The sequence below is a fragment of the Budorcas taxicolor genome, chromosome X (genome assembly GCF_023091745.1).
Source record: "Budorcas taxicolor isolate Tak-1 chromosome X, Takin1.1, whole genome shotgun sequence".
Classification (NCBI taxonomy): Eukaryota; Metazoa; Chordata; class Mammalia; order Artiodactyla; family Bovidae; genus Budorcas; species Budorcas taxicolor.
In genome coordinates this window covers 35,226,736-35,250,191 of record NC_068935.1, presented here as the reverse complement: position 1 = coordinate 35,250,191, position 23,456 = coordinate 35,226,736, and the positions used below count along the sequence as shown (strand labels likewise).

Sequence of the window (23,456 nt, the reverse complement as noted above, 5' to 3'; positions counted from 1 at the left end):
AAGAACTGCGGTATGCTTTATTCATACTCGTGATCAAACGGGAGGATCATCTCCGCTACACTGCAGGGTAAGCATTACTAAAGACCAAAATATTTTTGCATCACATAGTGTTCTCCTCCTCACACAGTATCAAATATTCTAACTATTAAATTTTACTTTTTCAGTATTTATCAGGCACCAAATTCTTCTGCCATTACTATATTATCTCATGAAGGACATGTTACAAATAATGAAGATTAAAAGCTTATTTTACATCAGTTGCATATTTCATATGATAACAGTTTCTCACTTTGTCTTCAAATTCTAAGGGTGTACTCTCCATCTTTCAGCACCCTAGGAAATAAATTCCACTTCTCAGGACAGGACTGGGGCCCGCAGCACTTTTCTGAACAAACTCTAGAAAAAAAAAAGGGGCTACGGTGAAACATTCTTGAATATTGGTGTTTATCTGCTATAAAATTTATTTCTGATGTTATACCAGTTAGTTATTAATCTTCCTCAGTGGTATTTTTTTTTTTTTACAAAATGAAAGTAAGTTTACTAAACAGAGGAACTTTTCAATTTTGTTCAAAGTATAAAATTGTTTAAAGAAGTCTCAGTTGCTACATAGACAATCAGCTGAGGATGTAAATTTATAAAATAAATGAAAAACTATTTGTACCATGTACTATAAATGTGATGTTTGGAGCAGAAAATCAGTAATTTACAGCTAATACTAAAACAGGAAATCATTTAATATCAATTGATACTAAATTGGCACAAGTGAACTAAATTAATGTAAAATGATTTGGTACAGAGCCCATTTTTTTCTATTACTTTAAGTGTAATTTTGCATTAACTTATATAACTGTAAATTTTCCACTACTCCCTATTTAATGTTCTAGCTGCATCCTTAACTTGAACCTATTAAAAACTGTATAACATTCCACCAAAGATGGTCTATAAAAGAAATGGAAATTTATTTTGAATAGTATTCCACTCCACAAAGTTCTAGAGGTAAGTAAAGATGTTTCAGGTTTTAGATGTTTAACTTTTATTGTCCAGTTGACTAAATATACCATAACTCTTTTTTGAAGTTGCAAGGAAAAAAGAAACCGAACAAAACCCAATGACCACACAGGATAGGAGAGAAACTAAGACAGGCGTGACAGGGATGTAATTGAAGGACTGAAGATAACCATTATTTTGCATTAGGAAATGCTTTAGAAGCTCTATCCGGTGAATTCCTCACCATTTACACGGGGCTTGCATTATTTCTCCTTTGGAAAATGTGTCTTGTTATTAAATACCTTTTTTTCCTTCTGATTGAAGTCTAATTTAATATTATAGGAATAGCTTAAAGAAACATACAAAAAGAAAAAAGAAACAAAGAGCTCTTCTTCACACTATTGTGTGACTCTGTAACAGCCAGAGAAACATTGTAATAGGTCACTTCTCCCCGTCCTGGGAGAAGCGGCGCTACCACGGGGACAGGCCCTCCCGGAGTTGACTCCGCCCCCACCCCCGACCCAGAGAGCTCGCGGCGGTCCAAGGTCCGGGACGCTGGATGCGAAACAAAAAACAGAAAAAAGGGCGATAGACTTAGAGCTAACTGGGTCGGAGGAGCGATCAGGGGATCTTTTCGCATTTCAAACACCTTGAGGGAAGGGCGAGGAGGAATGATAAGAGGGAACCAAAAATTCTTAACTAAGTCGCGAGGCCGCCTCCGCCCACGCTTCCAGGAAGACGGTGGATGAGCGGGGGAGGCGGGGAAGACCAGGGAGGTGCTCCCCGACTCCTTCTGCCCGAATTTCGACTTCCCTCCACTCCGCTTCGTCCCGGGCCTCCCCTCCGCTCAAGAGTGCAGAATAAACTGGTGGAGCGCGGGGCCTAACCTAGTAGCCCAGTTCCCTAAGTCTCTCAGAGCCTGGAGAGAGACCGAGCACGTTTTCTGCGAGACGGTACTAGCGGTCTAAAGAAAAATAATAGTGTTTTTTTCCCCTCCAGTGCTAGGTCTTCCCGGTGGAGAATCAGCTCGTTTTCTCTCCACATCCGAAGCCCAAAGCGAGCAAAACACAACAAAAACTCATAAAACCACCCCCCTTAAATCACTTAGGATCAGGTGCCCGAGTTGCACCAGTTGACTTCTTTCGGTGTGGGAAGGAGTAGGGGGCGCGGGGAAGCGAGGGGCCGGGATCTAAGGCCAAAGGCTCCCTCGCCGGGGCGTGTCACAGTAGGGGACCTCGAAGGGTGATGCCCGACTGGGCTGCCACCTCGGGCGGCACGGCGTTGGGAGGAGGGGGCCGGGGCACCAGTTCTCAGGGAGCCCAGTTTCCGATTTCCCACAGCGCGGGGCTCCTCCGGACATCCCTACCGCCCTCCCCTCGACCCCCCCAATAAAGACAGAGGAAACGCGGCGCGACCGGCTGCGCGGCGGAAGCGCTGCTCAACGAATGAGTAAATCAGGCGCGGGCACGGCACCTTGTTTACCCCACTCGGCGGCGCGCCCCTACGGGCGCCTCGTTGAAAGGCGGCGTCGGAGACGCTGAACCCGGGAGGCAGTCGACCCCGATTGGCTGGTGATTGGGAGGAGGACGCTGGGTGGGAGGGCAGGGGGCCAGGCGTTGCAGTGGCGACTCTCTGCCGCTAGATGACGCTCCCTCCCAACGGGAGCCGGGCGCGGGTTCGCGGCCGACAGATGGCGCCTGCGCGTTCCATTCGCCTCCAAGTCGCCGAAGAGCGAACACCCCAAACAATCCCGAAGCGCCACCAAAAAAAAAAAAAAAAAAAAAAAGAGAGAGAGAGAGAAAAAAAAAAAAAAAACCCGCCGGATCCGACCGCCACTTTCAAAACCCCCCACCGCTCTAGAACCGCGGGAGCTTCCGTCCCTGAGTAGAATTCAAGGGTGTAAAAGAAGAGGAAGGGAAAAATATCTTGTACCAGCCCAGGGGTGAAGAAGCCCCCGGCCTGAGAAAGCAGGAAGGAGGAGTGGGGGAGGCGAACAGTCTCGTTGCTGCCTCTGTGTACGCTGAGGGGGGAGGTAAGTTATAAAATGGCGGAGGCGAAGCTTCTAGAAGTTTGGAGGGGCACCCGGAGGGCGCGGGGCCCACCGTGAGGCGCGTGTGGTTGAAATAGGGCGCGAGAGAGGAGTTGGGAGGGAAAGACACGGGGCACTCTTGCCGTTTAATTTCTTCTTATTCCTTTACCCCCAGCGGGGCCCGCTGTGGAGCGGGCGGCCAAGTGAAGCCGGGGAGAAGCCTCCTCGTCCCCGCGTAACCCCCGGCCCTTCTTTTCTCCCCTCTTTCCCCAAGTCGCTCCCTCAACATTACCAAGGAACTTCCAACCCCCTCCCTTTCCTCCCTACCTCCTACTCCTAGAGTGGCTTTCTACCGCAGGACTCTTCTTTTCGACTACCCTCGCTGAAGGCTTTCTCTTCCTTCCCTCGCCCCGCTCTCCCTCGGGGCCTCTACGGAGACCCCCCCAATGGGTGGCCCAAAATGGAGAACGCGGAGCAGCGCAAGATGGAGGCTCTGCTTCTCGGTGTAGCGTTAGATTTAGGTGCCTTTTCTCCGGCAGGCTCTTAAGCCTGGGAGAGCCCGAACTGGAGGTGGGGTGGGGTGCGAGCCGTAGTGGGGGAGGCAGGCCGGGCGGCCGCGGTCAGGATGGGGGAAGAGCGCGGCATCGCGGCGAGGGGAAGGAAGAGAGCAAAATGGTGGTGCTGGGAACCTAGGGGGGAGGGGAGGCGAGGAGGCTCGCTTGTGTATATTTGGGCCTCGGACCGAGGGAGGCGAGGGAAAATCTACTCTGATCACACCCTTCCCTCGTGCCCCCTCCCTTCTCCCTTCCCCTCCTTCCTTTCCTCCCTCCCTCCCCTCCCTCCCTCTCTTCCTCCCTTCCTAGAGAGGGAACAACATTCATGTGACGGGCCCCTCTGCCTCTCCCCCGCCCCGTCATCTCCAGCGCGTGGTGGGGGAACTGCCGGGGAAAGCGATTGGCATCGATCTCTCCATCCCTTCCGAGGCCCGACTTCGGTCAGTTTTCTTCGGGCAACAATTTTCTAAATAGGTTGGGGTCTGGCGGTGTTGGCCCCCGCGTGCAGACCTTGCCCCGAAGGGGGCCCTGCCTGCCTGGCATGGGAGGAGGGGGGAAGGGCGGGAGTGGAAGGCTGTTTGTTGGGGGGTTTTGGCGCCACTTTTGTTTTAGTTTTACTGCTGCTTTTCGTTCCCACCCCCACCCGCACTGTCTTTCTCAAGGCACGAACTGAACTGATCCTTGCCCCAGGTAGGCAGCTTCTGCTTTTTCCCTCCACACTTTTATTCTTGCTTGGGGTTGACTTTCTTTTTTCTTCTCTCGCGTACCCGGCGATCAGTGGACGGCGATTTTAGGACGGAAAGGGTCGGATGGGCCATGGGAGAGAGAAGGTGTGGGAAACAGCATCAAGTAGTTCCGTAAAACTTTGAGCCCCGTTCCCATTTTCTTCTGGCCTACATTCGAAACGTATTGTTGATTTTTGCCCCCTTTTTTCCCCCCGTTGCGAGAATGTCTTGTTTCCCTTTTAGTTTTTTTTTTTTAATAAACCGCTGTACTTTCGACATTTAGTTTCCGCTCCTCCTTGGTGTATATGTCATTTTATTTTTAATCCTGAGCTGTAATGGGTTTTATCGTATGGTTTTTCATGCTGCAGTGTCCAGCTTTAATTTTTAGAATTGCATTAGTAGTTTCATCTGGTTTGTGAGACTTTCTCCGCCGTGGCCTAGAAATGTTTTATATGTTGTTGCCTACCGCCCCCCGCTTCCCTCTCCTTCCTCCTTTCTCTGGGATGTAGTTTTTTAATTGAGGGTCATGGTATTTGATTAAATGGTTATTTACAGTTTACGTGATGTATCTATTAAAAACTTTTGATCTGTAGGGTTAGATTTAAGTAAACGAAAAGCTCGTGTTGGTTTGAGATGGTTCCTTAAAATGCGCGGGCCGTCTCCCCCACCCCCCTCCGTAAAGCCTCATCTTCCCCTCGCACGGGAGTGTAAATTCCATACCCCTTTCTCCCACGGACCGCCGTATTCCACGGCAGCCACACCCTGTATTTGTCTCTGTGGATTGGACTCATTATCAGCTTAATTTAGTGACTCTTAAACCACCATGATGGGACTTGCTTAAGCACGAAGCTTCTTTTCCTGTTTAGTCCTAGTGGTTAGTGTCGAAAGAGGAATAATCGAGGTTTCTTGATGAAACCTGGTGCGGTCCAACCTCTGCCTTTTTTCTGTTGTCTTTTTTCCTACTCCGGGCTGTTGGCGGTGTCAGCACCGCTGCTGGGGGCGGGGGTGGAGGGGAGAAAGAGTCGGGTTACCGAAGTGCGTCATTGCTGGCTCTAGCAGGGCCTGCTCGGGAGCTGCTGGTGTTTGTTACTGTCCTCGCAGCACTTTCCTGCCAACCTTCTCTCTCTGCGTATTGGTTGGGAGCAAAAGCAGGAGGCGGGCTCCTACTTCTATCCGGAGCCTAGCGCGTTGTATTTAAGGGTATATGTGAACTTATTAAAAAAAAAAAAAGGGCCCTGTAAAGTGCATACATTTCTCTTTAATGAAATACAATTCAGATAGTTTAGATTTGCTTTTATATATTTTCCAACGAAAGGCGGGGTTAATTTTGAGCAATTTAAACCTGTTAAGTTAAAATGCCTGTTTTTTTTTCTTACACTGATATCAATCTATAATTAGGAATCAGAAGGGCCAGTTAAGGCATAACTGTTCAGCGGTTTTTCGAGTGATTGTAGTTTTATGACACATTATGTTAAATAGTGTGCTTTTTCTCGTTTTGAGCTAAGGTGCTACGTGAATGCAAGCTAATTGTTCATGTTTAAGTTAATTCTCATCATATAATCCTATTTACCCTTTTAGATATAACTTTAAATGTGCCCTTTGGATCTTACTGACTTCATTAGATTCTTAAAGATGGTTATTTCCCTTTAAAAAAAAATCTTCCAACCTAACAAGGAGTTGTATGGGGTAGCTGTACAGTTACATTGTTAAATTCTGACTTCTTGCTAGTTTTTGATACTTTTATTATCTTTTGATTTTTCTCTGTACTTAGTACAATATCTTCCTCAATTCTTTTCTGAAGATAATTGGGGGAGAGGTGGGAGGTAGAGATGAAACAAAAGTGGCCTTGAGTTGGTGGTTGTAGCTGGGTGATGAGTACGGGAGGGCTCATTGTACTATTCTCCCTACTTTCGCGTGTACTTGAACGTTTCCATAATTAGAAAATTTTGAAGAAAAAATTGATATTACCTTGCAATTTTGGTGTAATGACAAGTTTATATTTACATATTATTTGCATGAGAAACCTGGCCTTGCGTATAAGTAATTACACAATGTCTGACTTACAAACTCAAAAAATATTTAAATTGAACCAGTATAGAATAAACAAGATAAATGCTTATAAATTGGTTGAACTTTAACTATTTGTAACTTAGTCTGAATTTGCTCTACTTTTAGTTTCTTTTTTAATCCTTTGAAAATAGGAAAATTCCATGAGCAAATTTTGTAAATTCTGCTTGGTGTCTGTTTCATTAAGTTGGAGTTCCAGTGAGTCAGTATGAAAGGGATTTACTATTAATAGGAGGGGCTTTGGCAGTTGGAATAAGTGACAGTGGAAGAGATTCGGGTGCCCTAGGGAGCATTCCTGGTAAGAAGATCGAGGTAGGAGTTGAATTCTGTTTCAGTATTCGGTGTTTAATGAATGGGTAGAGAAGAGGATTGAAAAATAAATGTACTTATTAGCTATTCTTTCCCACTGTGAAATAACTATAGCTATAGCATTTTAAGGTATCAGACTGGCAGTTGGGGGTGGGGTGGGTTTTTAAAAAATTGATCTGAAAATGAATGTTTACATATAAAATGAGTTAAAGCTCCCCTCCCCCCACTTATCCTGGTGGCTTAGATGTTAAAGAATCTGCCTGCAGTGCAAGACTCGGGTTCGATCCTGAGTTGGAAGGGAATGGCTACCCACTCCAGTATTCTTGCCTGGAGTATTCCATGGACAGAGGAACCTGGCGGGCTACAGTCCGTGGGGTTGCAGAGAGTCGGACAGGACTGATACTTTCACTTTTCCCGCCACTTTTAACCATTTGGTGCTATTAAATAAAAGTTGATGTGTAAATTATTTTAATGTTTTATGTTAAGAACATCTACCATTGCCCATCAACAGTAAAAATTCATCGACATTAAGGTCTCCTTAGTGTATTTGTAAATTGCTCCTGCAAAAACATTGTAAATTATTTGAAATAAAGCACCTTATTTTCTGCAGTTTTGTGTTGTTTAGTGGCAGGCTTTTTCACCCTATAAGATGTATTTTTGAATGTATGTCAAAGCTTTAAAGGGAACCCAAAATAACGGATATTTAGTTTTTCTATTTGGTGACGTGTGTTCCCTAATCATTATTAAAGCAAAAGTTCCACCCTAGGGTGGTGACAGACATTTCATAATTGTTATTATTAGTCTGTTTGTATATTATATATTCATCATTTTAGCCTTAGAAAGATGTTAAGAGCAGACAGTATATATTTTGAACTCTTATTTGTATGCGAATAATTTAAATAGATGATGAGGATTGTGACTTCAGATTTATTTTATTGTGGTGAGGCAAGAGCTAAACTACTAAAGCAACAAATTATGAGTTTGGCAACTTTGAAATCTATTTAGTTAGCTTTTTTTTAAGCCTCAGCACTCAAGATTTTAATGAAATTAAGTTATACATTATTTTTTCCTTGTTTTCTTTTTCGACCTTAATGAGAATCTGTGAATTAAAATGGGTGGGTTAGGGTAGGAGACAGGCTTAAGCTCAAATTATCCTTTGGGAATATAGGGTTCAGTGTGAAAATATGCCTTGGACAGTTTAGTAATGCTTAATATTCTGTATGTTTAACTGATGCCACCCGCAGTCATGTGTGCGAAGGGAGTAAACAGTGAATAGCATATTTCTGCTTTGGATTCTTTATAGTAGATGGAGGTCTTCAGTTTTTGATGCTGCAAGTTTTGAGCTTAAAATTTACATTAGATGGACACAGTGATCTGTCTATTACATATCACTGGGATAAGGTTCATATCTCTTTAATGGTGTGACCTTTTTGTGTCTCACATATTAAAAAAAAACTGGTCTTGTGTTAGTACTTTGACATTACTGTTAGATTATTCAAAGACCTGAACACAGCAGTTTGTTGTGTAGCAGAGCACTATCCTGTAACTATTTTGGGAGTTGGGGAGCATAGCAAAGGCAAGGGATAGTCCAGGTTATCTGTGGGTGTTGGTGTATATTGAAACATTACCAATTATTAGAGAGTAAAGAAGAAACTTTAAAGATTCAGATTATTTTAAGAGTTCTTTACATTGTATTTTAGTTTTGTAATTTCTACATTTGGTACATATTTAGGACTTGTAATTTGTGGTTCAGTACTCTTCCTGTATAATAATTTTCTGTATCTCTGGCTATCATGAGTGGTGGTTATTGCATGTTCTCTTTGGCAAAGATATGTGAGAAAGCAAAATTGTCAGCTTGATTTTTTTTTTTCAGTCTCCTGAGTTGCCTGCTTTGCATTTAATTTAACCAAATTTTATGTTTTGTCAGTATGAGTGGTGTTGCTTGGTGGAGTCTTGATTTTTGTGTGTGTTAGTCACTCAATTGTGTCCAACTCTTTGTGACCTCATGGACTGTATAGCCCATTAGGTGCCTCTGTTCATGGAATTCTCCAGGGAAGAATACTGGAGTGGGTTGCCATGCCCTTCTCCAGGGGATCTTCCTGACCCAGGGATTGAACACAACTCTCCCGCATTGCAGGCAGACTCTTTACCTACTGAGCCGCTAAGGAAGTCGTTTTTGTGTATGTACATTTTAAAAAACTACATTTCTTTACCAGCTATGGTAAACTGCTACCTGAACTGTATTTTTAATGTCTGCCTGCTATAGTTCTATCTTTGGTAATAACCAGAAGAAAACAAGTCTTTACCTATGGTTAGTCTAGTCTGGAAATTATTGAAATTGATTTAAGCCCCAGCCTCTCCCCTTAAGCCCCACTCTCCCCCTGAAACGAGGGGATGGTGAATAATGTTGATGGTCTGTTCTTTTTTGTAATTTTAGTTGGAAAATACAGGACTAGGCTTGATGAGACCAACTAGAGAGATTTCTATAAACTCTGGATAATCTAATGTACAACTCCAAGAATATAAGTGTGTAGAAATAAAATACATATTCTTAAAATACTGTTGAACATTGTTGGAAGGGAAAAAAGGAAGTCCTGTTTACACTTTTGCATGGATAACCTGGAATTTGTTGTAATGGGATTTGACCTATAACTTGTTGAATGCTGAGCTATTCTAAGAAACTCTTCATTTAGTTGCCACTTGAATGACTTAAATGCCAATAACTGTACTATGTGTTTTAACATGTATTGTTTAAAACTTCTCAGCTACCTTGCAAGATAGATGGTTGTCGTTTTACAGATGGAGAAATTGAGGCTCTGGGAGAATAAATGACTTGTCACAAAATAAAAATTGACAGTCTGAATTCATACCCAAAGTAGTCTGGCCTCAAAACCTTTGTACCTCTTTGTTAAGCTCAGTAGTTTCTCTTAACTTGGTTAGGTCTTAGGATATCTATGACCAGAAAGCATGTTTCTTTTCAGTGTTATGAAATGAGTTTTTAAAATGTATCATACAGGGTAAATGCAGGTTTTTTATATACAGGATTTGATAAGTTGCTGCCTGATGAAGGGTCTACATTGTGTTTTATACTGAAAGGTTAAATAGTTAAATCTGAGCTTTAGATTTGTTTGAGTATGCTCATTATACAGAAGTTTGTGGGATAATTTTTTTATTATTATTTTAGATGAGATAATGTGTTGGATTGTATTCTTGATTTTGGGGGGGTGTCATACTATGGTAGATAGAATAGTTTGACTAATATTTTTTTCTTCTGTCATTTAGTCTCTATATAGAAAGGAGGCTAAATGTGTCTGAGAATAGTTCCCCAGTCATTCAGCATGTTTATCATGTGCTTTAAAATGAGAACTTAGGTGACTCTCATAATTTACTGCTCTGATTGGTTATATAGGGGTATGTTGTTGTTATTTAATGTTATCTTAAAATATTTTCTTCTAAGTATTAATAACTTCTCTGTTTCTACTTTTTATTATAGTTTATCTTTCCACTTAATTAAAATTTCTTGTTCTTATTTTTTTAATCAGGTAGTAGTTAATAATTGCTGCCCTGAATTACTTCGTTCAGTAGTGATCAGAATTTGGTCTCAGTTTTCTTTGCTTTTCCTTTCTCCTTCCTGCTTTTCATAAACTATGACTGGAACTTTCCTAATCTGAAGGAATGCTAGATATTGTATATCTGGCCTAAGGTAAATTAGTGGAGATGCGGTAAAACTGAATATATTAGTGCTTTTCACAGCCATAAGTCAGATTTTATATATTTTATGTTAATTGTTTTCTTAATGATTGTAGGAAGTATTTTTCCAGGTGATAGTCTTCTACCCAGACTCAATACTGAGTCTTTTCATCCGTATTTTCCCCTTTGTAGTCCCAAGTACCACTGCTGTTCTACTACAGAATTATGCCCCAAGGCGTCCATTGTGTATAATGAATTAGTTTCTTCCTTTGCATCTAGAAAGATACTAGCTCTGTACTATTCTTGGGAGAATTCAGGAAATTGTCACTCAGATCATTTTCTGAGTTCTGTGGTTAATAACATGAGGAACCCTTATTGAGAAAGGCTCCTAGAATATTAAGGGGCTTGGTTTAGTGCTAAACAAGGTTTTACTTTTCATGGTTACTTTCCTATCAGTAACCCTAATATAGCCTTTACAAAATAAAATATGATAAAGTATATTTGATAAAATATGAGTGCAGTTGATACTATTGCCATCTTTGTGGGAAAAATTGGTTAGTGTTGATTTTAAGCAGTTAGTGCTACTTGGTTTTAAAGAATTGAATATTGAATGTGGGAAGTTAAATGCATAGTTTCATTTGTAAAAAGGAATATTGTAGGAGCTCTGTTCATTGTATTATTCAAAACCTTTTATAAGAAGTCTTTGACAGTGACTGACATTAACAGTAGCTGACACTAACTGTACTCTTACTATGTGCCAGGCACTGTTACAAATGCTTTACGTATATTAGCTCATTTAGTCTTCATAACTCTCTGAGGTAGGATGACCATATGATTTATTGTTCAAACCAGCATACTGTTGAGAGTGAAGAGTGAAAGGGGCAATAAATGGATGGCATGCTAGGATAATAGTATAAAGTAGGACTGTCCCAGAGTAACCAGGATGTATGATGACCCTGATTAACACCCCTGCCCTCCCCACCCCCACTTCAGAAGAGGAAACCAAAAAGGTAGGAGGCCGAATAACTTGCCCAATTATTGTGGTCAGAAGAGATTCGGAACTTCTGGGAGATTTCTTTGGGCAGGAATGTGAATGTGGGCATTTAAACTGCTTTATTTTAGAGTTTATTTTTACTCTTTTGGAGGAGTTTTTAATCAGTATGGGGTCCACAGTAAAAGACAGGAGATAGTGTTTTTAAAAATCCAGTAGAATTTCCAGTTGGCTCTTTTCAAATGACAATGAAGACTTAAATGACTATGTGTTAATGTTGAAGAGCAACTTCTCTGAGTGAGGTCCTCCTAAGTAAAAGCAGAAAACTCCAAGATAACTACTTTTACTGTTTACATCTGTTTGTTCTTCTTAAGTTGTTTAGACTCCATTTACAGGTTTCTTAGGAGGATATGTGAATTGTATGATATTTCACGGGGGTTCTTAGATGGAAAATTTCTTAGAAGATAGCTGAAAGAGATACAGTTTTGTGACTTTTAAAGAGAAGTAGTAATAGAAAAGAAAAAAAAAGGGTCTAGTTTAGAGACTTGTTTGAAGTTAAACTGATTCTGTACCATATTTTGAAAATTAAGTCTTGTAGATGAATGTGTCACTTCATAAAATTAATAGTTCTCTTTTATTTTTGATAACTTTTGCAGTTGCTTTGTATTCCCAGTCTGTATGTTTGTGGTACATCCTCTCCAAAAATGAATACTATAAGGTGAATTCAAACCTTTGGAGAAATGATTTCAGCATAATGGCAGATTTTACTATTTTGTAAACTAAGATTTCTTTTCCCTCTTTTTCTTCTAGTGAGAGTAAGTAGTAGACAGCTGATCTTAAGAGGACTTTGCGTTTTATTTTCATACTTAGCTGTTATTTTAATATTTCATTGAGGAATTTGTGTTTTTTTCCCCCTAGCTAGTTCACTTTTGAACGTTTTGTTGGTGTCACTATATAAACAACTGAGAGGTTATTAAGTAGGTCTATTCAGTTTTTGCTTCCCTGGTGGCTCAGAGGGTAAAGTGTCTGCCTGCAATGTGGGAGACCCGGGTTTGATCCCTGGGTTGAGAAGATCCCCTGGAGAAGGAAATGGCAACCCACTCCAGTACCCTTGCCTGGAAAATCGCATGGACGGAGGAGTATGGTAATCTACAGTCCATGGGGTCGCAAAGAGTCGACTGAGAGACTTCGCTTTAACTTTCATTCAGTTTTTAAGGGCTTCCCAGGTGGCACAGTGGTAAAGAATCCGCCTGCCAATGCAGGAAAAATGGGAGACTCGGATTCGATCCCTGGGTTGGGAAGATCCCCTAGAGAAGGGAATGGCAACCCACTCCAGTATTCTTGCCTGGAGAATTCCGTGGACAGAGGAATCTGGCAGGCTCATGGGGTTGCAGTCCATGGGGTTGCAAAGAGTCAGACATGAGTGAAGCAACTGAGCATGCATGGATTCAGTTTTTAAAGTCATTTGTTTAGTTCACTAAAAGCCGTCATGAAGTTGGAAGGAGGGAGACTGCATTTCTGACAAGGGGAAGGAATTCGTGGACCTCATAGTGACTGGTAGACAAAAGATTATTTTGTGGATGTGATTTATTACATAAAATTAATATACATGGTGTTTTCAAAAAGTTTTTGTTGGGTTTTATAATTTGGGGCCCATGGATAAGGTAGAGGTGTGAGACCCCTATGAAATTAATGTACAAAATATATGTGAAGTGAAAGTCACTCAGTTGTGTGTGACTCTTTGCAACCCCATGGACTTCTCCAGGCCAGAATACTGGAGTGGGTAGCCTTTCCCTTCTCCAGGGGATCTTCCCAACCCAGGGATCAAACCCAGGTCTCCTGCATTGCAGGCAGATTCTTGACCAGCTGAGCCACAAGGGAAGCCCAACAAATCAACTGGTAGATAAAGTGCCTTCAGGGATGGCATATACAGTTGTAAACTGCATAGTCTGCTCTCAGCATTGTCATTTGGATTTTATCACCCCAAAAGACTCAAAAATAACCCTTTTTGAAAACATTGTGTACTGGAATTACTATATATTAAGGAATACTATGTTAAAACCACTAGCTATCAATGCAGTTTCGATAGTGTCCTTAATTTAAGATTAGGGACAAGTATTTAAAAATAAGGGCTACTCTGAAAAGCTTTGGGGGAAAATAACAATTGAAGACTGTTGTTAGAGCACTGGAATGCTTCAGTCTTGAGTGGTTGTGAATAAACTAAGTTAAGAGAGTCCATGACCATCCTCTATAACCAGTCACTGTTATCTAAAGGTTGAGACCTTCTGATTGATAGTGTGCTTCTGTGTAAAAAAAAAAAGAGGCAATCAACAATCACTCTGTTATATGGGACTCTTGTGTGTCTATTTCAAGTTCGAAATGCTTGCTTTTAAATAGGAATTTGAATTTATCTATGCTTGTTTTGCTTTTTGACTTTGGAGTGTTAACTTGAAATGTCTTTGTCACAGTATATGATGCTCATTAAATTCATTCTCTACGTATATATGATGATGCAGGTTTGGTATATTTAAGGTAGAATTTCCATTTCAGGATTGTGATGTATGATACACTCTTCTTGGGTTTCTAACCTTTTTGTCTTCAAAAGGAAGAATTTTCCCACACTCTACCACTGTATCTCTCGCCTGGTACCTAATTTGCAAACTGTACGATGATTAGAATGTTACTACAAAGAACACAGTTAATATCCTCTTACTGAGAAAGGCCTTTTTTTTGTGGCTTACAGAAGTGGTATTAAAGATAGGAATATGAACCTTGGAGAATTTCCCTTCTATGTTAAAGACGTAGAGAAAATGTAGGAAATATTAGCAAAGCCATAATATTTTTCCTTTGGGATATGTTCCTCCCTGTTTGCACCACTCATTCAGGCCAAAAGACATTCCTTAGACTTTATTCCTGGCAGGAGAATTGAGGAAGTGGTGGTAGCTATGGCTGGCAGGGAAGCAGAAACTTAAAGGTATGTTTTTCAAAAGCAAATTTGTCAATGACAAATGGATTTTTCCAGCTTGAATATGTGTACTTTCTGGAGTTTTGATTACATGTGTCAGTGGATAAAGTGGTACTATTCATCGAGGAATATTCAGTAGTTGCATTCATATTTGGATGTTCTAAATATACCTAAATTTCAGAGGGCTTATGTGGACAATACAGGATTGTATTAGAAAAGATTGTTTAGTAGGGAAATAGTTCGTAAATCTTCAAAGTTAGACTGGAACAGTTATCCAGGTTGCTGCAGAAAAGTAGCAAACGTCACATGAGAGATGATTTTGTGTGTATAAATATGTAATGCTTATATGTACAATATTGGTGATACCCAAGTTTATTTCCGTTTCTTTATTTAGCTATACTGGGTCTTCACTGTGGCAGTGTGGGATCTTTTTAGCTGTGGCATGTGAACTTTAGGTTGCAGCATATGGGGTCTAGTTCCTTCACCAGAGATTGAACCTGGGCCCTCTGTATTGGGAGTGCACAGTCCTAGCCATTGGACCACCAGGGATGTCCTCCAGTTTATTTCTTATAAGTAGCTTACCTTTTTCAGACAAGCAGTTATGTTTTTATGTGATTTTGAATTGTCCCATTGTGTAATATGTATACAGATTCTCAAATGGTAATTAAAACCTTGGGTTTTCTAGAAATGTAACCCTGCATTGAAATCACATTATTAATACCTCATTTTAAAAAGTTCTCATGTTGAAAGAGTAGGAGTCAGTTAGTCTCCTCTAGTTGGCTTTGCATTAATGATAAACTTTATATATCTACAGGATATCATTTATATGATCTACTACATGGCAAGGCTCCCTAACATTTCATTTTTATTTCTTAAAAAGACATATGTGAGGTAGTTGGTGGTATTTTAATTTATTAAGGTTCAAAATGGTTAAGTGACGTGCCCAAGTTCACTCAGCTCGTTTGTGAGTGGCAGTGCCTGCTTTTGAATCCAGTTTTGCCTATTTTAGCACACTTCTTTACGTGGTGATACACTGCCTCCCAGTGGGATGATTTATGGACTTGTGTAGTGATAACTTTTGGGTGGGGAGATGAGGGGGCAGGAATCTTATATTGATGAGACTGAGGAAGTTAAACTCCAAGTAGTCAGAAAATGTTCGGAAATTAGGTAGGAGAAGCCTTATTTTCTACCAACAGCTGATAGGGAATAAATTACTTTCAATCTGAAATTATATGTGATGTGTTTCATATTTTATAATAAGCATCAAATAACACCTGAAAAAGTGTTGAGTGGGGGAGGATGATAAATTTTGTTATATTTAATTTGTTGTAATCCTCAGTAAAGTGACATCTGATTAAGAAATTCAACTTCTTGTAAAATAAACTATGAAACAAAATGTTATCCAAAGCATCATTGGCATTTGCCTCACTGGTAGTGTTCCTACTTAAGGACAGTGGTAAATTGGTCTAAATCCAGGTAACATCATGATGCTACTTTTGTGTTCATTTTCTTCTGTTTTTCCTTTTTCTCCAGTACTTCGTTTTTGTTATTATTCTATCTCCAATATCTTTATAGTTTCTAAAATTCTCCATTGAAGGTAAAACTGTTTCGATGACTTCTTTTTTGCTTTCATGCTACTACTAATACAATGTAACTCTATATGCTAGGCACTGAAATAAAAGTGATTTAAAAAATAGACTCATTTTATTCTCCCAACAACTGTATGAGGTAGGTACTATTACTGTATCCTGTTGGCAGGTGAGAAAACAGAGGTGCAGAACAAAAAGATAAAATTGCCCAAGGACACATACCTAGGAAAGTGGTGGAGACGTGATGTGACACCCAGGCGAACTGCTGAGAGTCCCATGTTCTCGCTCTACAGTACCATACTGCTGACTCTTGACACTAATGTGAATGGTTTCCTCATCTTGGCAGTGTATTTATTTTAAGCCCTCTCTTTAATTGTGAAGCATGTTTGTTCATCCTAATAGGAATTTTAGAAGTCAGCAGAGGATTGGACAAATTTCTGATCCTCAGGTTTCCTGGCTATAAAATGAGTAATCCTCTCTGCCATATTCTGTTATGGGGATTAGATAACAATACTTTTCTGAGTGCTTTCTGTATGCCAGACAATAGGCTAAGGGTTTCGCTGCCATGATAGGCCCCCAGATAATTGTAATGTTTTCAGTTACTGAGTACACTCTATATGTTATATACTTGATGTAGTATATTACTTTTACATTTTAATCTTGTATAGGGGATACTGTACTCATTTTACAGAAAACTGAGGCCTAAAGAAATTGAATAATTTCCCCAACTATACCTTAGGGCCTTTGTATTTGCTTGCTGGTTCCTCTGTCTTGCGTGGTTGCTCATTTCTTCAGGACATTTTGCTCAAGTAATTAGTCTTTCAGTGAAGTATTCCTTGGCCGTAGCGTGTGAAATATCTTTTGCCTCCAGCACTCTCTTTCTCCTTACTCTGTTGTATTTCTCTGCTGTACTACAGTTTCTCTGTTGTATTTCTTCATTATCAAACATAGTTTTATGTGGATTGTCTCTCCACCTTACCATGTAAACTAAGTGAAGGCCAGGATATTTGTCTTGTTCATTACCTTAACTCCAGCACCTAGAATAGTGCTTGGGACATAATAGGTTGTATAATATTTGTTGAGTGCATGCACTGTGTGGTATCCTGAGACTCACTAGACTTACTTGCAAGCTGACCCAGAATTAGCTGATTTAATCTTAATAGACAAGATAGGCATTTCCTGGAACAGAGAAGTGATAAGGATTGTGCTTGGACCTGTTTCTGAGTGGGAATGGGAAGGCAGCTGTGTCTCATGTTGTAATTTTTAGAAGTCTGTTCTCATGAATTGCCTTGAATTCCTGGAGGAGTATATGCCCTCGGGTCAGCTTCTAGGTTCTCTGAAGGCTTTTTATCTCTTAATAGAGGTCTACTTTCCAGCTTCTTCTGCTTGTCTTAACTTTCAACCCGTCATTTTGCCTAATGATTTGTTCATTGACCATTTATAGTTTTTCTGTGATGTGCACAGTATGGAGCTAGATAAGTTGGCTTCGTACAGGAGAATTCCTCGCTTTGCCATAATATGCACATACATACGTATATGTGTAGGGTTAAAAAACGAAAACAAAACTGCCATGTATTGAAACTTTAAGTTTATGTTTTAGTTGCTATTTTCATAGCAAGTTAACATCATTATTTTGTAGTATCTTGGAATTCATACTTTCTTTCTACATATAAATTTTTTTGTAATAATTATGTACTTAGAACATGGTAGTAGTAATGCTGTACTATGCTCTTGCATTTGAATGGTAGTTAATTTTTGAGAGAAGCAAAATTGTATTTTTAGATACTTCCACCTTAAGCTGATATTAGTGCAACTGGAGGTCAGGAGATATGAGTAAGAGGTAGACCTTAAGGATCCCTATGCATAGTGTACATTGGTCTTTAGTGGGGAGAAGTTACAAATAAAGAGGAACAGAAGGCCAAGAGTGGGCAGGAGGACCACCGACATAGGAGAAAATCTAGGAAAATGTACCATAAAATCCATAAGCATCTCAAATTTGAGAAGAATCCAAGTGGTGTGTTCTCCCATCTGGGAGATGCTTTAAAATTGTATACAGTATTAAAACTGTTGTTTCAATTATGTAAAGTTGAAATTATGTTTAAAGCTGATATTTGTTCTTGTTCAGTCTCTAAGTCATGTCAAACTCTTTGTGACCCTATGGACTTCAGCATACCAAGCTTCCCTGTCCTTCACTATCTCCCGGAGTTTGCTCAAACGTGTGTCCACTGAGTTGATGATGCCATCCAACGATCTCATCCTCTGTCACCCCCTTCTGCTCCTGCCCTCAATCTTTCCCAGCATGAGGGTCTTTTCAAATGAGTCAGTCCTTCGCATCAGGTGGCCAAAGTATTGGAGTTTCATCTTCAACATCAGTCCTTCCAATGAACACTCAGGACTGATCTCCTTTAGAATGGACTGGTTGGATCTCCTTGCAGTCCAGGGGACTCTCAAGAGTCTTCTCCAACACCTCAGTTCAAAAGCATCAATTCTTTGGCCCTCAGCTTTCTTCATAGTCCAACTCTCACATCCATCCATAGACTGGAAAAACCATAGCCTTGACTAGACGGACTTTTGTTGGCAAAGTAATGTCTTTGCTTTTTAATATGCTGTCTAGGTTGGTCATAGATTTCCTTCCAAGGAGTAAGCGGCTTTTAATTTCATGGCTGCAGTCACCATCTGCAATGATTTTGGAGCCCCCCAAAATAGTCAGCCACTGTTTCCACTGTTTCCCCATCTATTTCCCATGAAGTGATGGGACCAGATGCCATGATCTTCGTTTTCTGAATGTTGAGCTTTAAGCCAACTTTTTCACTCTCCTCTTTCACTTTCATCAAGAGGCTCTTTAGTTCTTCTTCACTTTCTGCCATAAGGGTGGTATCATCCGCATATCTGAGGTTATTGATATTTCTCCCAGCAATCTTGATTCCAGCTTGTGCTTCTTCCAGCCCAGCGTTTCTCATGATGTACTCTGCATATAAGTTAAATAAGCAGGGTGACAATATACAGCCTTGACATACTCCTTTTCCTATTTGGAACCAGTCTGTTGTTCATGTCCAGTTCTAACTGTTGCTCCCTGACCTGCTTACAGATTTCTCAAGAGGCAGGTCAGGTGGTCTGGTATTCCCATCTCTTTCAGAATCTTCCACAGTTTATTGTGATCCACACAGTCAAAGGCTTTGGCATAGTCAATAAAGCAGAAGTAGATGTTTTCCTGGAACTCTCTTGCTTTTTCCATGATCCAGTGGATGTTGGCCATTTGATCTCTGGTTCCTCTGCCTTTTCTAAAACCAGCTTGAACATCAGGAAGTTCACGGTTCACGTATTGCTGAAGCCTGGCTTGGAGAATTTTGAGCATTACTTTACTAGCGTGTGAGATGAGTGCAGTTGTGTGGTAGTTTGAGCATTCTTTGGCATTGCCTTTCTTAGTGATTGGAATGAAAACTGACCTTTTCCAGTCCTGTGGCCACTGCTGAGTTTTCCAAATTTGCTGGCATATTGAGTGCAGCACTTTCATAGCATCATCTTTCAGGATTTGAAACAGCTCAACTGGAATTCCATCACCTCCACTAGCTTTGTTCATAGTGATGCTTCCTAAGGCCCACTTAACTTCACATTCCAGGATGTCTGGCTCTACGTGAGTGATCACACCGTGATTATCTGGGTTGTGAAGCTCTTTTTTGTATAGTTCTTCTGTGTATTCTTGCCACCTCTTCTTAATATCTTCTGCTTCTGTTAGGTCCATACCATTTCTGTCCTTTATCGAGCCCATCTTTGCATGAAATGTTCCCTTGGTAGCTCTAATTTTCTTGAAGAGATCTCTTGTCTTTCCCATTCTGTTGTTTTCCTCTATTTCTTTGCATTGATCCCTGAGGAAGGCTGTCTTATCTCTCCTTGCTATTCTTTGGAACTCTGCATTCAGATGGGAATATCTTTCCTTTTCTCCTTTGCTTTTTGCTTCTCTTCTTTTCACAGCTATTTGTAAGGCCTCCTCAGACAGCCATCTTGCTTTTTTGCATTTGTTTTCCATGGGGATGGTCTGATCCCTGTCTCCTGTACAATGTCATGAACCTCCATCCATAGTTCATCAGGCACTGTGTCTATCAGATCTAGTCCCTTAAATCTACTTCTCACTTCCACTCTATAATCATAAGAGATTTGATTTAGGTCATACCTGAATGGTCTAGTGGTTTTCCCCACTTCCTTCAATTTAAGTCTGAATTTGGCAATAAGGACTTCATGATCTGAGCCATAGTCAGCTCCCGGTCTTGTTTTTGCTGACTGTATAGAGCTTCTCCATCTTTGGCTGCAAAGAATATAATCAGTCTGATTTCAGTGTTGACCATCTGGTGATGTCCATGTGTAGAGTCTTCTCTTGTGTTGTTTGAATAGGGTGTTTACTGTGACCAGTGCGTTCTCTTGGCAGAACTCTATTAGCGTTTGCCCTGCTTCGTTCTGTACTCCAAGGCCAAGTTTGCCTGTTACTCCAGGTGTTTCTTGACTTTCTACTTTTGCATTCCAGTCACCTATAATAAAAGGACATCTTTTTGGGGTGTTAGTTCTAGAAGGTCTTGTAGGTCTTCATAGAACCGTTCAATTTCAGCTTCTTCAACGTTACTGGTTGGGGCATAGACTTGGGTTACTGTGATATTGAATGGTTTGCCTTGGAAACGAACAGAGATCATTCTGTTATTTTTGAGATTGCATCCAAGTACTGCATTTTGGACTCTTGTGTTAACTACGATGGCTACTCCATTTCTTCTAAGGGATTCCTGCCCGCAGTAGTAGACATAATGGTCATCTGAGTTAAATTCACCCATTCCAGCATCAATGCTGATTCCCAGCATCATTTTTTCCTAATGATTCAGCTCTTTGTATCAGGTTGTTGAAGTATTGGAGCTTCAGCATCAGTCCTTCCACATTTTGGCTGTTGTGAATAATGCTGCCATGGACATGGTGTACAAAAACCTGTTTGAGTCTCTACTTTAAATTTTTTTGTGTATATACTGAGAATTGGAATTGCTCCACAAATATTTGAGTGTCTATATGTGGTATGCATCGTCCTCAGCACTGCAGATATCAATGAAAAGAAAAGCCTGGTCCCTGCCCTCAGAATTTATGGTCTAGTAGGGAAAAAAGATATTAAATAAACACAATTAAGTATGGTAAATGTTACAAAAGTATGTCACAAGATAGTGGAGGACAGAGGAGCCTGGCGTGCTATGGTCCATGGGGTCCTAAAGACTTGGACAAGAGCAAGCACAGACTGCCATGTGTGTATTTTATATGGTTGTAATCGTGCATATACTGTTAAAGTAAAAAGTCTACAAAACATTAAATGCTTTTTCATATTGATATCTTCTATAATACCTCACTCCCCCACCTACCACCACATGGAAATAATTTTTGTCTCTCCCCTCATTTAAAAATTTAATGCATCTGGTATATATTTTTGACTCTCAAGTGAGGTAGGGCTTTTGTGATGTTGTGATTTATAAGTGACATATATATATATATTTGGTCTTCTTCCCCAGTTCTGGCCCAGAGCTCCCCAAGCCCTTGGAATTTTCTCAGTGTTTAGAGTGGCAGAGGTATCTTTTGTTATGTTAATAAGGTAACTTTTAGAAAGCCCCTAGGATAGGGCCAGCCCTGGTGGCTCAGAGAGTAAAGAATTTGCCTGTAATGGTTACTAGTGAAACCTACTGTGATTAAAGGGTTAAAACTTTCAGCCCCAAAACGCACCCCAACTCTGAGGAGGAAAGAGGAGCTGGACTTGGAATGCAGTCATGATTGGCCAATCATTTAATCAATCCTGAATTCTCCCCAGAACCCCAAAATGAAAGGGTTCAGACAGCTTCTGGTTTGCTGAACCTGTGAAGATTTGGAGAGAATGGCAAGCTCTAAGAGCGCTTGGAAGCTTCCTCGCCCTTTACGCATGCTGTGTGTCTCATCTGGCTGTTCCTGAGTTAAATCCTTTTACAGTAAAGAATATGTAGGGTCGCAAAAGAGTTGGACATGACTTAGTGACTAAACAGCAACAATAAGAAACTTAAGTAAAATGTTTCTGAGTTTTGTGAGCCTTCATGGCAAATTAATTGAACCCAAGGAGTACTTAGTGTAAAAAAACACACAGTCTCAAAATTGAGAATTATGTTTTGTTTGAAAAAATTTCTGAGGACTTAAACCCAGAAGGCATCATCCCAGAAAGCTCTGAGGGAGTGCTCCAAAGAGGTGAGGAGCCAAGGTAAATAGAAGTTTTGCCACAAAAAACAGGTTGTTAGAATATCAAAAAGATTACTGTCAAAGAAAACTAGACATCTCAAATTAATGAATTTAGTGCTTTTCTTGTATGGGAAGATGCAAGAGTCTGGCTGACTGAAATCATTCCCATGATATGTACCTCAGTTATCTGGGGATACTATTGTGTTCTTCCCATGCTCAGTCCCCTCAGAGTCTACCATTGTGTGATAGCTGCAGTGGCTGAGGGCTTGGCAGCCTGTTTGACTCCCTCCTGAGTTCCCTCAGGGCTCACCATGGGGCAGACTAGTGGCTGATGACAAGATGGCCATAGCATCCATTGCTGATGAGGCAGGTGGCATTTTTCATTCACATTGAAAGTGAAGTCGCTCAGTTGTGTCCACTCTTTGCTACCCCATGGACTATACAGTCCATGGACTTCTCCAGGCCAGAATACTGGAGTGGGTAGCCTTTCCCTTCTTCAGGGGATCTTCCCAACCCAGGGATCAAACCCACGTCTCCTGCATTGCAGGTGGATTCTTTTCCAGCTGAGCCACCAGGGAAGCCCAAGAACACTGGAGTGGGTAGCCTGTCCCTTCCCCAGCGAATCTTTCTGACCCAGGAATCGAACCAGGGTCTCCTGCATTGCAGGTGGATTCTTTACAAACTGAACTATGAGGGAAGCAGGAACCTCTATTTTATAGCCAGTGGGTTGGAAGTAAGGGAACAACCTGGACTTGGAACTGCTCTCTGAAGTGGAGTTGGGCGAGGGCAGTCCTGTAGGACTGAATCCTTAAATCTGTGAAATCTGATGCTGTCTCAGGGTAGATAATGTCAGAATTGAGTTGAATTGTAGAGCACCCAGCTGGTGTCTAGAGAATCCTTGGTGCTGTAAGAGATATCCCCTCCCTTCCCTGCAACACAACATTGGGATTGGGTCCCAGAACCAATTTAGCTATACACATTTGCCATACTGTGAACTACCTAATTATTTTCCTTGCTGTACATTTGTCTCTTCCCACCTGTTTTAGAAGGTACAGCTTCTATGAGTAACTTTGTTTTTTTCCCCTATCTAGTTATGTCCAGGAGTGGGATCATGCTGTCAATCAGTATGAACTTTTGGAAGATCCTTGTAACTGAAGGTGTGTTGTTTTCCAGTAGGGTTGTACCCACTTTACAGGCCCACTGTTGCTGTCATTTGTGGTTATCACATTATTCCTGCTTTGGAGATGTTATTTTAAGCAGTTTTACCATGGTATTTCAGATTCTTTTAATTTGCGTTTCTTTGATTACTACCTAGAATGAACATTTCCTCT

The 23,456-nt window shown here is 40.8% G+C and overlaps 1 protein-coding gene across 1 annotated transcript in view; it reads left to right on the top strand.

The window, feature by feature from the left end:
• Nucleotides 1-2,917: 2,917 nt before the first annotated feature.
• Nucleotides 2,918-23,456, top strand: part of STAG2 (stromal antigen 2) — a 127,791-nt gene continuing 107,252 nt past the window's right edge. The window contains exons 1-2 of the mRNA XM_052662833.1: nucleotides 2,918-3,019; nucleotides 3,880-4,010. The gene's annotated coding sequence lies outside the window, so the exon portion shown is untranslated. The remainder of the gene's footprint in view (nucleotides 3,020-3,879; nucleotides 4,011-23,456) is intronic.